This window comes from Rhinatrema bivittatum, chromosome 2 (genome assembly GCF_901001135.1).
Source record: "Rhinatrema bivittatum chromosome 2, aRhiBiv1.1, whole genome shotgun sequence".
Lineage (NCBI taxonomy): Eukaryota > Metazoa > Chordata > Amphibia > Gymnophiona > Rhinatrematidae > Rhinatrema > Rhinatrema bivittatum.
In genome coordinates this window covers 671895205-671912729 of record NC_042616.1, presented here as the reverse complement: position 1 = coordinate 671912729, position 17525 = coordinate 671895205, and the positions used below count along the sequence as shown (strand labels likewise).

The 17525-nt window shown below is 42.0% G+C and overlaps 1 long non-coding RNA gene and 1 other non-coding gene across 3 annotated transcripts in view; one reads left to right on the top strand and one right to left on the bottom strand.

Moving 5' to 3' along the window:
- LOC115085451 overlaps nt 1–17525 on the top strand; it is a 159506-nt gene that overhangs the window by 116409 nt on the left and 25572 nt on the right. The gene's annotated exons all lie outside the window — the stretch shown is intronic.
- LOC115086363 lies at nt 15644–15753 on the bottom strand. The gene has a single exon (XR_003855247.1). It is a non-coding gene; the product is annotated as a U6 spliceosomal RNA (small nuclear RNA).

Sequence of the window (17525 nt, the reverse complement as noted above, 5' to 3'; positions counted from 1 at the left end):
CTTTTCAACACCACAGGCTATTGAAAATTGTCACACAATAGTTAAAAAGGAGGGCAGTGAAGGTGAACTTGCAAATGTGTTACATATCTGAACTTATGATGTGGGAAGTAACATAAACAAGATTGACTGAGCAGGAAGAGATCCAGGGAAACATCTGTTTCAGATTTCATATTCCTTCATCAGATGCACTCAGATGAAGCCAGCCTAGTTAATCAAGCACAGTGCAGAAGATATATCACCAACACCATATCTGTTGCAGTAACAGGTAGAGCTAATGCAAATGTTAGGGGTCATTTTCAGTTTTATGTGCATAAGTGGCTCTTTGAAAATATCCCCAGCAGGTATGCACATAACAGTGTTTGTGTACTATTGCCAGTACAAAGAAAACAGGGGTTCTAGAGGAGAATTAGTATCATGTAAAAATATGGGTGGTAAATAACACCCACTCCTGAGGAGGTATAACTTCCTTGTGAATGTCCCCATGCATTCCCAGCGCAACACATGACTCTTTGCACATAAGCCTGCTTTGATATTCAGGCTAAAAGTCTGTAGATACTTTTTATCTGCAAACTTTAGCTCTACACGGGCTACTAAAAATTACCTTAATTAAGTGTATGGTAGTAGCTCTAAATGAAACAGTATTACTTCTGCTAATACTACTACTAATAATAATAGTAATAAAGATTAATAATGACTTACTTTAACAGGACTGCGATTATCTGAATATTTCCCTAAATAGAATATTTGAGTTTACTAAATGTAAATGATCACAATCTTAAATTCTATCTTTAATCTGGGTATTTGCCAAGAGATGAAAATGATTGGATTACAATAATACAAAGCAACAAATTCATGGCAAAAATACCAGTGTCTCACTTGATTGACTTCCATACTGTATAGATGCATCAAGAAAAAGGAGGCAGGGCACAGCTGTCATTCATTTGCAGAAAGGCAAACTAGTATGGACTCACTGCTTGCCTAAATTGTTGTGCTGGTCAGTTTCTGTAAAATACTCCAGTGATAGATTATGGTAACAAAAATCCAGTATCTCCTCATTTTAGTCTGTAATCCTTTTGTATGTTGCAGGATATTCCAAGACTTTGCTCTTTACTTAGTCTAAATTACGAAATACTAAGACAATATATGGCTTCTTTGTAAAAATTGCAAAATGACCAGATGCAAATTGAAAGTTTACAGTAGTTAAATGCCTTCTGTAAGATTTTCTGGAAACGGTAACAAAAATTATAAATAATATGAGATTAGAGCATGAATGCTATATTACACAGATTCATTTAGGAAGATACTATATGAATAAGATGAATATCTCCCTAGACAACCACCGCAGGGAAGAGGGGAAGAAGGAAATGCATGCAAAATTTGAGAAGGATATACCCCTGTTTGTTTCTTGGCCATATGCCTAGGTAACAGCATTGGTGCTGAAACTGATATGAGAAAAGGTCAAACACTGATTTGTATATAACTCAATGAAAACTTATTTTAACAAACTCATAACAGTGATTTCCCCCTAGCAGTTCCCTCTTGGCATAAATCTAATTAAATAGAATGAAGTACTGCATATCCAGTTTTTGATTGTGCCAAGAAGCTCTGCCAATTCTAGTCATCCATATCCTCAGGGAATGATGAACAGAATGCAGAATTTAAGTGACTTACATAAGTGTAGCTATTAGAAAATAATTTTTTTGCTTGGTTACCACAGACTGAGTTGATAGATCCAAACTGTTCCCTAATGTCAATACAAGAGAAAAGCAAGATTAAGACCAGTTCCCTAAAACAGCAGAAACGTAAAAACCTTTCAGTGGAAAAAAAGTGTGCTTAAAATATTAGCACCATGCTTAGCTTTGAAGATATATTAACCCACTGCATTGCCTTGGGTTATCGGCCTCCTTCATGTGCATTCTTGCTACCCATTCAAATGAGCTCAATTCTTAAGAAAAGATTGATCCTGGGACAGGCATAGGAAGATAACTATACCTCAATGAGGTGTTATCTCTTCAGCAAAAAAAACAGCATGCAAAGACATTTTCACTAAAATTATAACTAATGAGCTGCTTTGCATGCTTTTGCAGAAGCTCATTATTTATGAATTCAATGTAAATACATTTTTGCATATAGTGGACTATGTGTAAAGGTTTACAATAGATAAGGGGCAAAATATGCAAATATTTTTATAAAATGGGACAACATGAGAAAAAATACTCAAAACAGAAATTTTGACATTTTTGTACATTTTTGTACATTTTGGGGCATTTTGTTTGTTTTTTTGAATGTTGTACTCTTTTGTGAAAAACAAATGTACATTTTTGTACATCAGACTCAAGATATGAAGAGCACAATTATAGAAATAGAATTCATTAGTCTTTTCCCATAAATACAAAATAGGAAAATAGCTTCAGTGAGTCAGCACTAAAATCAAGTAATATTAATTAATTAATTAATTAATTAATTAATTAATGCCTTCTTGGGCCTGGATTTTCTAAGTTCGCAGAACTTAGAAAATCCAGTGGTAACAGGGGGCAGGGGGGCAAAGTGTGGGGTGGGCCTGCAAAAGCCGGCAGCGATCGCACCACCGCGGTGCGATTGCTGCCGGCTTTCGCAAACCAATAGCACCACCATGAAAGGTGGTGCTATAGGCTGCGTTACTGGCGGTGATAAGGCTCCTAACCTATTCGCCATCAGCGATGTCTTTGCGATGTCTGTCCCGGTGCCGCCCCAACTCTTCCCCTTCCGGAGCGGACGCCGCCCAGAACCCGCCCCGATCTAGGTATCGCATGCAAAAAGTCCTTTTTCGCGGGTGATACCTTTGGAAAATTACCTTTTGGAAAATTACAGAATAAGAAACAGCTTAATTTACCTACAATGATGAGAACTGAATTTGATTTTTTTTTTTTTAAGTTATGAGTTTGTATTTAAAGGGCCATTTTGAAAGATTCTTCTTGGGATAAATAGCAATTTACCTATGGAAAAAGATCCACTGAAAATTGTCCTCCACATCCTCGATGCGGGTAAAAATACCCACATTGGTCACACCATGGGTACTTTTACTCATGGCTAGGAACCTTCCTTTTCAGTTTTTATTTATTTTTCCTGGCAATTTCCATGTTAGAAAAAATTCAGTGGAAAAATTATTTTGTTATAACAAACAGGAGAAAAATCAGTAGAAAAGTCATTTTTCCTTTGATTTTTCTTTTGTTTTAACATTGAAATTCCCAGGAAAAAATAAAATAACAATTGAAACTGAAGGTCCCTACCCAATACCATGATTGAAAAAGGGAATTGCTAGACTGGAAGAGGGAGAATATACATAGGACTTTTCATTTTGAAAACCCCATGCGTATGTTCGATGGCTTTATTTTCACCTGATTCAAAGGAAATGCAAAGCAACGTACCATGGTTCGGGGCCCATTCCCACAGTCAGAGTATTTTCAAAGAGAATTCCACATTTTTCCATTGTAAAATGAGCTTGCCTCACAGGGGTAGCAATAGATTTCCATCAGTCTTTTGGCCATAGCAAAAATACAATCTGTTAGGCATAATGAGCTTCATTCCCTCTTGCAAATGATACTGTCATGGAAGTAATGCCAGCTACTTAAGTTATTATAATTTAGCAATCTGTTGTTTTTTCCACTGATCATTTTTAAGCTCATGAATGTAACTGAATGGACATCTCCAGAAACCAAATTTTTCATTCATCACAGTGTAGGTAACAGAAAATGCATCCTTAACTGTTCCAGCAAATTATTTATGATCAGAACAAAATATAAATGAATGAACTCTGCTGGGACTACACATTATGGGCCAGATTTTAAAAGGGTTACGCACATAAGTTATGCGCGTAACCCTTAAAAAAAACCCCTGCGCGCGCCGAGCCTATTTTGCATAGGCTTGGTGGCACGCGCAAGCCCCGGGACGCACATAAGTTCCAGGGCTTGCAAAAAGGGGCAGCCAGGGGCGTGGCCAGAGGCGTGGTGTCAGCTTGGGGGCATGTTTGGGGGTGTGGGGTGGTCCGGGGCGATGCCGAGTGCCCCGACACAGCGGCCTGTGTCGGGGCCTGCCGCGGCAGCAGACAGCTGGTGCGCGTAAGTTACGACTGCCCGGAGGCAGGCGTAACTTCACGGATAAAGGTTAGTAGGGGGATTTAGGTAGGGCTGGGGGGGTGGGTTAGATAGGGGAAGGGAGGGGAAGGTGGGGGGAGGTGGAAGGAAAGTTCCCTCCGAGGCCGCTCCAATTTCGGAGCAGCCTCGGAGGGAATGGGCAGCTCACGCAGGGCTCGGCACGCGCAAGGTGCAGAAATGTACGCCCCCTTGCGCGCGCCGACCCCGGATTTTATAAGATACGCGTGGCTACGTGTGTATCTTATAAAATCCGGTGTACTTTTGTTTGCACCTGGTGCATGAACAAAAATACGCGCGCACTGTTTTTTAAAATGTACCCCTAAGTTTTCATTCACTATGCTGAACTTTTTGACTAGTATGATAATGAGGATGTATAATGGAGCAAATTGATAAACTAAAGAACAAATCACCAGAACTAAGTGACATCCACTCCAGAGTCTTAAAATAACTCAAATATAAAATTACAAGCCTATTACTAGTAATCTATAACCTATCATTTAAAGAGCCACAATATTTGATAACCGGAGTGTGGCAAATGTAACACCAATTTTTAAAAAGGGTTCTGGGGTAATCTGGGAAACTGTAGACTGTTGAACCTGACATTGGTGCTGGGCGAAATGGTAACAGCTATTGAAAAAATTATCATTGGCCAAATAGACAAACATGTCTAAATGGGTAAGAGTCAACATAGGTTTAGCAAAGTAAAGTCTTACCTTACTAATCTTTTAGATTTTTTAAAGAACATTAGAACATAAGAAGGGCCATGCTAGCTCAGACCAAGGTCCATTGAGCCCAGCACTCTGTCTCAGATAGAAGCCAATCCAGGTCACGACTACCTATCAAATCCTTAGTAGTTGATCTAGTTCTTGTATCTCACTCCCAGGGAAAAATGCTGCCTTTCCCAAGTTTATTTGTCTAATAATTCTTTACAGACATTTCCTTCAGAAACTTGTAAATAAACATGAGAGATCAATGGCTCTCTACCTGGGCTCCATGGACCCCCTGAGTCTGCGAGACCATTCCATTGGGCCCACTAGAAAAAAATCCAAGAAAGTTAAGTTGGGCTGCTGCTATTTGTGATTAGCTGAGCTGCTGGCACAGGTCAGGAAAGTGAGAGGGGGGCCTACTTCACCCTATATTGCTGCAGGCCAGGTGGAAGAGTGACAGAGAAGGACCATTTTTAGCCAGTAGGAGCCTCAAACCACACCGCCACATGGAGAGCGTCTCCCTCTACAGACACATTAACTAGCTATCAAACTACCTTACATAGATACAATGAATCCACCAATAAAGCAAAGAAAAAATTTTATTCTAACAAAATAAATAAATATCAATATAACCCAAGAGTTCTGTATTTATATGTAAAATATCTGACCAATCCCATTGAAACTCCCACATAAAACAATTCTTTTAATTGTAATACAATTGCACAATATTTCAAGGAAAAGACTTTAAACACACTAAAAAACATCTCTACACAGAACTCGAACCAAATTGTTCTGCCAAGCAACCCTAAAGACCATATAACCTCCTCTGAAACAATTTCATCTGTTGAAATGGAAGGTATAATCAAAAAAATGAATCCAGCTGCTCACCCAGTTGACCATATTTCAATAAAGCTATTAAAATAAAAACAGTCACCAATATAGTCTCCAGACCTATTGCAGATATAATTAACTTATCTATTACTGAAGCGAATGTCCCAAACATTTTAAAAACCACAATAGTTAAACCAATCACGAAGAAACCACAATCCAATTAACATGATCTATCAAATTTAAGACCTGTTTCTAATTTACCATGTATTTAAAAAATTCTTGAGAAAGTAATTAACAATCAACTTACAGATTATCTTGAAATGCATAGTACCCTATTTCCGGCACAACATGGATTCAGAAAATATTTTAGTACTGAGACCCTATTAACTTCATTACAAGATATTATCCTCAGAGGAGCCGATAACAGCCAAACTTATTTTCTAATCATCTAGATATTTCAGCAGCATTTGATACAGTTAATCATAAAATCCTCCTGGATAGACTAAATGAATAGGTATTAAAGATTTGGCACTGAAATGGTTTGACTCTTACTTAAAGAATAGATCCTTTAAAGTGAAATTTCTTGATAATGACTCTCAACCAATTGATCTCCAGTATGGAGTACCACAAGGATCCTCTCTGTCTGCGACCCTTTTTAATATTTATATGCTTCCAATGTGCAGAATTCTATCCGGCCAAAAAAAACTGAAATTCTATATATCTCACCTAAATTAAGCAAGGCAAAGAAACTTGAAACTCAAGAAGCTGCAAAAAATTACCCCTTCTCCCTGGAAGTACGATATCTAGGGATCTTCCTAGATTATGAAATCACAATGAAAACCTGTGTTAAAAAAATCATTAATGATGGTTATTTTAAATTGAATGTCCTTAAAAGATTAAAACCTCTCCTTTTCCCAAAAGATTTCAGAACAGTTCTGCAGACACATGTTTTGATGAGATTAGACTACTGTAATTCATTATTTTTAGGCCTACCAGCAAATGTTACAAGACCATTGCAACTTCTGCAAAACTCAGCAGCTAGACTTTTAACAGGAACTAAAAGATCTGATCATATTACTTCAATATTAAAAGACCTTCACTGGTTGCCTGTTAAATACAGAGCTCAACATAAAATCCTATCCCTAATTCATAAAACACTCTACAATGAAAAGATTGAATGGTTAACTTCATCATTACATTTTCATATCCCTTCAAGAATTACTAGATCAGCAGGTACAGGGATGTTACCAATTCCTTCCCCTAAGATTGTGCATCTAAATAATATAAGAGAAAGGAATATTTCTATTGCTGGACCCCAACTGTGGAACTCTATACCACAAGAATTAAGATTGGAAGCAGACATTAAAATATTTAAAAAGGGCATTAAAACATGGCTATTCAAACAAGCCTTCCAAGAGTTGTTAATCTAATGATTTCAACCTACTAATAATTATACACCAAGGTAAAGTATATTGTTGATTTTATCTCTGCTCTTACTATACTGCTTCTCTAACTGTATACATTTTATGATTATTTAGTTTACTATTTTATTTTATTTATATTATGAAACCATGTATTTACTTCCTTTTCTCTTTGAAAATGCAAATATTTTTAAATTAATATTTGTTACATAATGTAAACCGATTTGATATGTTCTCATGAAACATCGGTATATAAAAATTATTAAACATGTCCAATGGAAGTAAGGAAGAGAGGGACTGATTGCAGCCCTCAAGAGTCAAACCTCACTGCTGCACTGTGAGGATGTGGGGAAGAGAGGGGCCGACTGCAGCTCTCAGAACATTCAGCAGCCTCAGAGGAAAGTAAGAGAAAATAGGGCGATCAGTGCTGAAAAGCATTTCCTGCTACTACTACCATGTACTCTGTCACTGACAAAGAAAGAGAAGAGGAGAGCTACACTAAAAAAGTGAGTAGAATGACTGAGAAGAAGAAAGAAGGAAATGGGACTGTGGTTATGACAGTATGAGAAGAAAGAGAGAGAGAAGAAGGAATGAAATAGGAAAGAAGGAGGAAAAGGAAGATAAAGAGGGAGCCAAGGTGGAAGAGTGACAGAGAAGGAATCCATGACTAACCTGGTTAAGGGGAGTAAGAGTAGATGGCAGCCTATCAGGGACAAGAGTATCACCAGAGACTGGGGGAGAAAAGGAGAGAACCCCAAGAATCATGCTGAACCAGAGTTAGAGAGAGAAGGATCAAGAGGGAAGGACCAATACACTCCAGGAGAGAAGGAAGAGATGACCACCAGCGATGGAGGAGGGAGGAAGAAGCAACAGCCAGTGTGGATATGTCATTAAAAAAAGTTATTTACGGAGCACATACGGCCTCATTTTCCAATGCTAGCGCACGCTTGCGCTAGCAGCGCAGTCTTGCGTTATCAGCGCAAGCTTGCGCTAGCGATATGGGGGTGGAGTCGGCCCCAGAAGAGGAGGAGTCGGGGCATCACTGGGGCCGACTCTGCAAAGAAGGCATGGACAGCAAAAAGGTAAGGAGCCTTTTCACATCCTATTTCGCGCCCAATAGCGCCACCTTTCATGGTGGCGCTATTGGGTGCGAAACCGGCAGCGATCGCACCGCGGTGCTGCAATCGCTGCCGGCTAGTGCAGGACCGCCCCTCCGTTTCGACCCCCCGCCCCCCATTAGCGCGATTTTCTAAAATGAGGCCCATAGACTGACACAGAGATCTCCCAGGCCTTCTTCCTGTTGAAAACAGGCTATTGATTTGCTTTTTCAGAAATCTACCTTATTTTGTGATTATCATTTTCTGCCTGTGTTTGTAAGAATTGTAAAAGAAAATAATAAAATATACAAGAAAAGCAGGCTACAAGAGGGTTAGTTTTTAGGGAGGATAATTTTCAAATCTTTTTTATGTGGATAAATACCTGCTTACCTATGTAGAAAGGCCCTTTCAAAATTGCTGTTTCCTGCCACTAAGGGTAAAAGTACCTGTGAACAGCATCCGAACCTTAACCGGGGAAGAAAAAAGGAGCAGGGCTAAGTTAGGGGCAGGGAAAGTACAATGCAGAGATTTTGTTTTGAAATCCTTCAAATCAGGTGCAAAGTACACACAGCTACAAAAGCACTGGCTTTCCCCCACCAGCCCAAGTTTTGAAAAGGAAACTCCATGGACAATTTCCTTGGAAAATTAGATTGCAGGTCTGATTTTCTGCCAGGTCACCCTGAGTTGCCAGCCTGGAACTTTTTTTTGAACTTGCTTCCTTTTCCCCATTGTAGCTGGAGTGGGATTGACTTCAACCTTCAGTTAGGAGGACCATTTTTAAATAGCTTGCGAAATTTCCCTCCTATGTATTCAGTTTAGGTCAGTAAGCATTTTTTTAGTATTGATTCTGGAGTACATATCATTATTTCTTTTATTATATCATGCAATTATTAAAGAGAAGTGTGTGTGTTGGGGGGGGGGGGGGGGTTCCGCACACATTTTTGAGACTGAAAAGAGGTCCATATTCCCTGAAAGGTTGTGTTATACACCTGCTCCTCCAAAGTGGAGGAGTTAGCAATCTGTTATGAATTTGGCTGCTGGATACTCCCTTTGAAGGAGGAGTTAGCAATCTGTTAGCGATCACCCCGCCAAGGGGCGAAGTTAGCACTCTGTTACGGATCTTGCTAAGGAGTAGCGATCTGTTAGTGCTCTGCTCCTCCAGAGGGAAGGAGTAGCAACTGTTATGCTTGTTCCTGTAGAAAGATGAGCCAGCAACCTGTATGGTCCCCACGGGGAGATAGCTATGTGATATGGAACAGCTTCCACAGTGAGAGGAGTAATGGTATGATGTGGGTTGGCTCCCGCAGAGTGGCAGATGATAATACCGCTCTATTAGTGTAAGGAGTAACACTTAGTAGAAATAGTGACAGCGCCCTCAAGTGGAGATCTTGAGAGGGACCACCGGCTAGGCTGGAATATTGAGACAAACACAGATAGTTCTTTATTAGACTGGAAGAAGAACCTCCAGAAGTGGCAGTAATGAGTTGATATGCCAGGCAGGGCTGAAGTCCCTCTGATACTAGAACTATGATCTCTGAGCTGCTGAGCTGTAAGAAGAGACTATAGGTAGTGAGTAGACAGGGTATGCTGGGCTTAACCAGTGGTAGATGATACACTCACAATTGTAGATCTCTGTAGAGTCTTCTTTATGCAACAGAGAGTCTTCAGTATTCAGGAACAGGAGCCGCAGGCGAGTACTGGTTCCTATAGGCAGTCTGAAATAGAACTCACAATAACTGAGTATGGGATGGCTTCTGGTATAGAGAGGCTAGAAGAGATTTAGGAACGTAGGCCCTCGTGGAGCGAGTACTGGTTCCTATCTGTTAATCTGTAATAGTAATCCATAAGATATAGGTATGCGACATCTTCTGAGGAAGAAGAGAGTATGAGAAAGGAATTAGGAACATAGGCCCTCATGGAGCGAGTACCGGTTCCTATCTGCAATCTGCAATAGTAACTCACAATCTTCGTACCTGCGATAACGTCTTAGACTGAAGGGAGCCAGAGATTAGGAACAAGGGCCCTCATGGAGCGAGTACCGGTTCCTGTCTGTAATAGGACTCACTATGTTCACGTCTGCGATCGCCTCCAGGCAATAAGAGTCTTCTGAGTCTTCGGGAACGTAGGCCCTCGAGGAGTGATTACCGGATCCTGTCCAACAATCGAAAATCAAGAATAGAGAGAGGAGAGCCCCCGAGGAGCGGGTACTCCTGGTAAGTTTGAAAAGGCCGAGCAGTTAGAAAGGCTTCCCCTTGCTGACTCGGATCGTTGTTGCAAGTAGCGTGGACTGCCGAAGCAAGACCCGTTGGAGTTCCTTGCTAACTCATTTGAGGTTAGCAAACAAAGACCTTTTAAACTGAAAATGGATGGCATCACTACGGGGGAACGCCCCCGAGGTTTGCGCCCTTGCTGGTACAAAGTCTCGAGCACGCATGCGCGTGCCCTTATATCATCAGGAACATGGCGGATCTGTAGCGTCATCAGGAACATGGCAGATCCGTAGCGTCAAGCCAGCCCGGGGATACCAGGACCAAGAAGCAGGGAGAAGCTGCGGCTGCATCTGTCCGACTGAGCCAAAGGGAGTCGCCACAAGGGCGAGAATAGGCACGAACGCAACAGGTTGAGATCCCTGAAGTAGTTAAAGGTGAGCCAATTGATATAGTGTATTTGAGTATTCAAAAGGCATTTGACAAAGTCTCTCATGAGATACTCCACAGGAAATTAAAATGTTTCCCTTGAGGCAGAGGCATAGATAAAGTCTCAAAACGCTGATCAGTGTCAGGCATCCTCAATTATATGTTTTGATTGTGGGGGGGTTTTTTTGTTTGTTTGTTTGTTTGTTTTAAATACAAATGAAAAAAAAAATATATATATAAAATGTGATAGACATATGAGAGACCAAATTTACACCATAAAAGAGCAGTGAGATGCTGAGAGTGATAGTGAATTTATTCTGAAGGTCTCTACTATATTATATTTGATCCTTTATTGGTGCATTTTTAAATGGAAAAAGGAATTCCAAATGAGGTGATCAAATTTTCAAACAACACATTAATCAAAGTTGTTAAAACAGCAATGGAATGCAAGAAACTGCAAAAAAGAAATTGTGAAGACAGGAGACTGGGCATCTGAATGGCATTTGAAATTAAAAAATGTAAAAGTGTAAAGCGCTGCATATAGAGAAAAAGCAAATAAAGGATGATTATCTTTTCAAATAATACTAAAATATGGAAGCACTCTAAGAAACTAGCAGATTTAAAACAAATCACAAACATGGGACTACAGATCCAGAAGTGGGGCGTTGGCTCAAGACCGCCCCAGCCCCAATCACGGAGGCATCCACCTCAACCAGGAAGGGATGGTTCAGGTCTGGATGATGGAGACAGGAACCAGCTAGGAAAGCTTCTTTGAGGCAGTGAAAGGCTGTAATAGCTTCCAGAGTCCAGTTTAGAGTATCTTGGCCCTTACGAGTCAATGCAGTAAGAGGAGCTGCCAGGGTTGAAAAATGTGGAATAAAATGAAGATAATAATTTGAGAATCCTAAGAATCGTTGTAATGCCTTAAGACCCACGGGCTGTGGCCAGTCTTTGTTTCCTTTGAGTTTGGCAGGATCCATTGAAAATCCTTGTTGTGAAATGATGTACCCGAGGAAAGGCAGACTGGAATTCTCAAACACTTATCCAATTTTGCGAATAAGTGATTCTCACGAAGGCATTGAAGGACTGTATGAACGTCAGTGTGGTGCGTAGCCAGATCTTTGGAAAAGACAAGGATGTCATCAAGTTATGCCACAACTTTGGTGTATATTAGGTCTCTGAAAATTTTGTTCATCAGTCATTGGAATACTGCGGGCGCATTACAGAGGCTGAAGGGCATCACCAAATATTCATAATGCCCGTCTCTGGTGTTGAAAGCGATCTTCCAGATATCATCAGGGCGAATCCGCACCAAGTTGTACACCCTGCATAAGTCCAACTTGGTGAATATGGAGGCCCCGTGCAGACGATCAAATAGTTCCGAGATCAAAGGCAGAGGGTACTTGTCTTTGCGGGCAATCGCATTCAAGCTGCAGTAGTTGATACATGGCCTAAGAGACCCATCCTTCTTTGTCACAAATAAGAATCTTGCACCAGCAGGAGATGTGGAGCGACAGATGAACCCCTTCGCAAGGTTTTCCTGAACATACTCCGTCATGGCCTTCGTCTCAGGAAGAGACAGAGGATAAGTACTCCCTCAGGGAGGCGTGGTCCCTGGTAGGAGTTCAATGGGACAGTCAAACCTCTGAAGAGGTGGAAGAAGGTCTGCTTTTTGCTTAGAAAATAAATCTTCAAAATCCGCATAGGGAGCGGGTATACCTGAAGAAGTGGCTGCCAGAGAAACCATGGGTGGTGGCACCATTTTACATAGACAAGACTGATGGCAGGTGCAACCCCATTCCACTAGCTAGAGAAACCTTCAATTGAATTGAGGGGCGTGACGTTGGAGCCAGGGCAGTCCTAAGATTACCAGTGAATGGATTTCTCCAGTACCAGTAATTCAATTTCTTCCATGTGGATGGTGCCAGGACAAAGTTGAACTGGCTCTGTGGTCAGGAATATTCAACCGGGTAGCAGTTCTCCATAGATGGAAGCAATGCACAAGGAGGTCTCCAGAAGATGGGTTTTTATAAACCAGTGGTTGTACTAGATCCTGAAGGATAAAATTGCCTCCTGCTCTAGAATCCACCAAGAACTGGAAAGGACCGGGAGTCCCAGATCAGGGTGACAGGTACAGATAACTGAGGGGCTGGTGACATTGTGCCCAAGTTCAAGACCCCAACTGAATTTAGGCTGGGATGTTTCCCGGACGGACTGGGCAGACCTGTAGATGGTGGCCAAGTGCTCCATAATAAAGAAACAGACTTGTTTGTCTCCACTAGAGACACTCTTCTGGGGACAGCCACCCATGGCCCAGCTGCATGGGCTCTTCCATCTTGGCCACAATATCCTACTGGAGGCAGGGCTGGTAGTGGGTGGCAAATGGAAATGAACCCAAGAGGGCTTCTTGGACATCTGATTCTCCCGGTGACGCTCTTGGAGATGATGATCAATTCAGCTCACAAGTCTATGAGGTCCTCAAGAGAGGATGGCAGCTCCCATGCATCCAGTTTATCCTTCAGCTGCAAGGAAAGTCCATCCAGGTAGATAGCTCATAGGCAGTCTTCCTGCCAAGCGAGTTCAGAAGCTAAAGTCTGAAATTCAATTGTGTAGTCAAATAGACTTCTTTGACCTTGACGAAGGCGTAACAAACTTGTGCTTGCCATGGCATGCCACCCAGGATCATCGAAGGTCCATCGAAACACGGCCACAAATAGAGACATTTCCCGTAGAAGGGAGTCCAATTGCTCCTACAAGGGAGAAGCCTATGCAGCGCCTTCCCTTCGAGATGAGACAAGATAAAGGTAACTTTTGTTAATTCATTTTGAAAGGCGGAGGGCTGTAGAGCAAACTGCATGTAGAATTGATTGATAAACACTCTGCAGAACTTGGAGCCTCCATTGAAATGCAGTGGAGCTGGTAGGGCCAACAAAGCTCTAGGAGTGGAAGGAGACATCTGTTGATGAGAAAAAGCCGGTACTGGAACTGGGTTGCTTGTTAGGGCATCAATACAGGTGTGAAGAGACTCAAGGGAGGAGGCCAGTGCCTCGAGAAACTGCTGCTGTTCTTGTACTTTGGAGGCCAGGCCAGGAATGGCCTGGAGGGCACGCGGCTCCGCCAAGTCCATGGCCTTTGCAACCTGTTGTGCTGGAGGTGGACCCTTGGGCCGAGGTGGGGTTGATGCAACCTGTAGGAAGTGTCCTACAGGCCCCCACAGTTGGCAGACAGAGTGGGCTGATGGACGGAGGCCGGCTGGTGCTTCACCGATACCAGCCCTCGTTCCCCGCGAGTTGAGCCTTTGGGTACTGGGACCGGCTGGACTTAGGTGGGCCTCCGTATGTCATCATCAATGGAGAGATCGAGGTCAGTCCAGTGACAGCAGCAGAGGTGTAGTACAGTCTTAACTGGATGAGGTAGTGTCCCGGAGACCCGGGTGCCAAAGGAACAAAGTCAGACAGGGGGCACCCGAGCAAGAGCAGGCCGAAGCCTGAATAGGCCAAGTCCAAGACGTAGGCTGAAGAGGCACATAGAGCGAGCTTGACTCAGGGCTGGCAGCAATCTGGAAGTAGTGGCAAGCAAGGCTGAGATCTGGTCGTGGAGATAGTCAAATGTTGTCAACCAATGCAGAGGTCTGGGTCTGGAGAGAAGCAATGGAGTAGTCAGGCAATGCAGAGGTCTGGGCCTGGAGAGAAGCAATGGAGTAGTCAGGCAATGCAGAGGTCCAGGCTTGGAGAGAGTCAATGGCGTGGTCAGGCAAAGCAGAGGACCGGGCTTGGAGAGAGACAATGGCATGGTCAGGCAAAGCAGAGGTCGAGATCCAAGAAGGCAATCCAAGGTGAGTAGGAGAGCAGGAACACAGGAACAAGGAAACCAGGAACATGAGTCAGCGAGGATCAGGAACACAGAAAAGAGACGAATCTCTCAGGAGGCAATGAGTACTTGACCAGCAAGGAGATCTGTTGCAAAGGCAAAGCTAGGGAGCTGAGCATGGGCTTATATACCAGTGCTCCGCTGATGTCATCATCCGGGGCCGTGGCTCGGTTCCCACCGCAGGCCCTACTTAAGCTTCAGTGATGCGCGCGCCTAGGGAGAGGTGCAGCGCCGAATAGCAGCGTCTCTCTGCAGGCCCCGCAGAGAGGCCCGACGTGGAGCAGTGGAAGTGGTAGCTGGACTGAAGACACCAGCGACTGAAGCTGAGCCGGAGGTACCAGGGGTGACCAGAGGATGGAGCCGGTGTCCTACTGCAGCCAGAGACGAGAGACCAGGCACTGGAGTTACTGAAGAGAGGTGAGGGGGCCGTGCCGCGGCTCTTCCGCCGACGGCACGCGTAACAATCTCTAGCTGTTGGCATAGGCCTCGTGGGCTCCTCCCCAAGGCAGCACTAACTGCACTGCAGCATTAAGGGCACACGCTCACTCCATTCCTAATACCAATGAAGACAAATTCTTCAAGAGAATTAAATGATAAGATCACTCCACGTCTCTCCCCACAATCTATTCAATAATTGAGAAACCTCTGCCCAGAATTTTGCCAAATGTGAGAGCTCCAGGAAGGAGTGAATCAATGATCCAGTTGCAACTGTACACCGAAGGCAATTGAGTGAGTCCCACAGTTTCATTATAGTTCTTCCTTCTTTAGTTATATATTGTCTGTGAACAGTCTGTATTGTATTTTCCACAGACTCATGTTGGCTACCCAGTAACATGGATCCTCAAAGAAGCATTCCCTATCTTCTCTAGAGATCTCCTCCCTTAAGTTGATGGACCACTTAGTTGCTAAAGTTATAAGGAAAGAGTCATCCTTCATAGCTCTTAACAAAAAAATATGAGATGCTTCACAAATTTGAATGTAATCTTTACACAGGGATTATGCTAAATCTTCTCTGTGTCATTCCAATTTTAGTATATATGCTGCTAAGCAAATAGCATCCTTCACATTTTTAGTGTTATGACCCGATTATTCTTTTTAGATTGTTTTTTATGGGATCCCAAATTATTTGACTTTTAACCAATAGAGACACATTATTGTTAATATAAATGTGCTTATGATTTGTAATAATTTTTTAGTTTGGTCCTGGAAACCTATAACATTTTTGTTTAGGACATATATATGAATTTTGATCCATGTTTGTTTTTTTTAAAGATTTTTGTATGAGTTATTATTGTATTAATTTATAAATTTCTATATAGGATTTTTATTTTATCCTTTGTATTGTTTTTAATTTATATTTTGTACTTGCCTTGGGCAATAAATAAATGTCTAACAATAATAATAATATAGATCAGTTAGCTTGCCTTTTTGGTGGGAAAATCCAGGGAATCACTAATAAAAGAAAGGACTGTGGAATATCTGAAATCTATCAGATTGCAGGATTTGAAGAAGCATGCCTTCATTAAAGGAAGATCATATCAAACAAATCTCAATCATTTCTTTGATATGGCAAACAAGGGATTAAATTCAGGCAAATATAGGAAGTTTTCTATTTAGATTTAAGTAAAGCCTTTAAAATTGTCTCACACAGCAGGGTGTGAGATAATTTCACACAGCAGTGTGGGCAGCTCTTTGGAGGGGGGGTCTAAGGTAATAAACCTGGATAGAAGTTAATTGGGTATGTTTGCTCTCAGATGAATGAATCAAATGCAATGGAGAGCCTGATTCACTCACAATTGATTGTGTTTGTTGATGTACAAAAAGTTAAGCATACATGGAAGAAGTGTGGGCTCAGCTGGAAATAACGCTGGATATGAGAATTCTACAAAGTAGGATTTTGTTGTTGTTGGGTAGGGATGGGGAAGGGAGTGAAGAGACAAGGAAAGGGAAGAAACAATGAAAGTTACAAAGCATATTAGAAAATTCATTACTTTGGCCTTGCTGGGAGTGAGAAAAGCAATTTTGGTCAAATGGATTGACCCACAACCACAAGGTTTTTCATTATGGTCTACACCTATAATTAATATATTATAAACATACCTACTGATGGGAAATAGCAGGAAAGGAAATAGAAATTTCTGAAATTTTGAGGTGGATATATAGATGAGGCAGGTTCTCCACAAGATTTTTATTGGATAGAATTAACATGGAACTTAGTCTTTAAAATGGAGCCGAGTGGGATAGTGCTGCAAGGGCGTTGAGTTGAAAAGCTGTCTGCGGATGCCAGAGAAATGGACATCTTACCATTCTTACTGATGCTCCTTGCTGCTTCTGGATCCCCTGTCTCCACTAAAGAGGACCCGATCCTGGGCTCTGCCTGCTGTACTCCGCAGCCACTGGTGAACTTTTCTTCTACATCCATCTGTTTATCGCTCCATCCTCCTCCTGATAGAAAGGTGTACTCCAAGGCTTAGCCTTATGAGCGGCCTTGTTTAACATCTATTTGACACCATTTTGCCATCTCCTGGCCAGCCTAGTGACCACTATAAGTTGTACCTAAATCTTATTCAGTTTTTCTTTCCCTTAAAGTTTACATGGCTTTAACAATCCAACTTGCATCATTGTGCATCTCAGCAATATGCAGTTGGTTATACCACAACAGATTATCATTTAACATTGCCAAAACTGAAGTCATCATCCTCTTTCATCTGTTCACTGCTAATATTCCCCCTGTGCTAACATTTTGTTACATTTGGCTGGTTGCAGGTTGGACCTGCAACAGGCCGCTCTTATCTCTCTTCTCAAGCTGCAGGGGGCCTGCTGACATCGG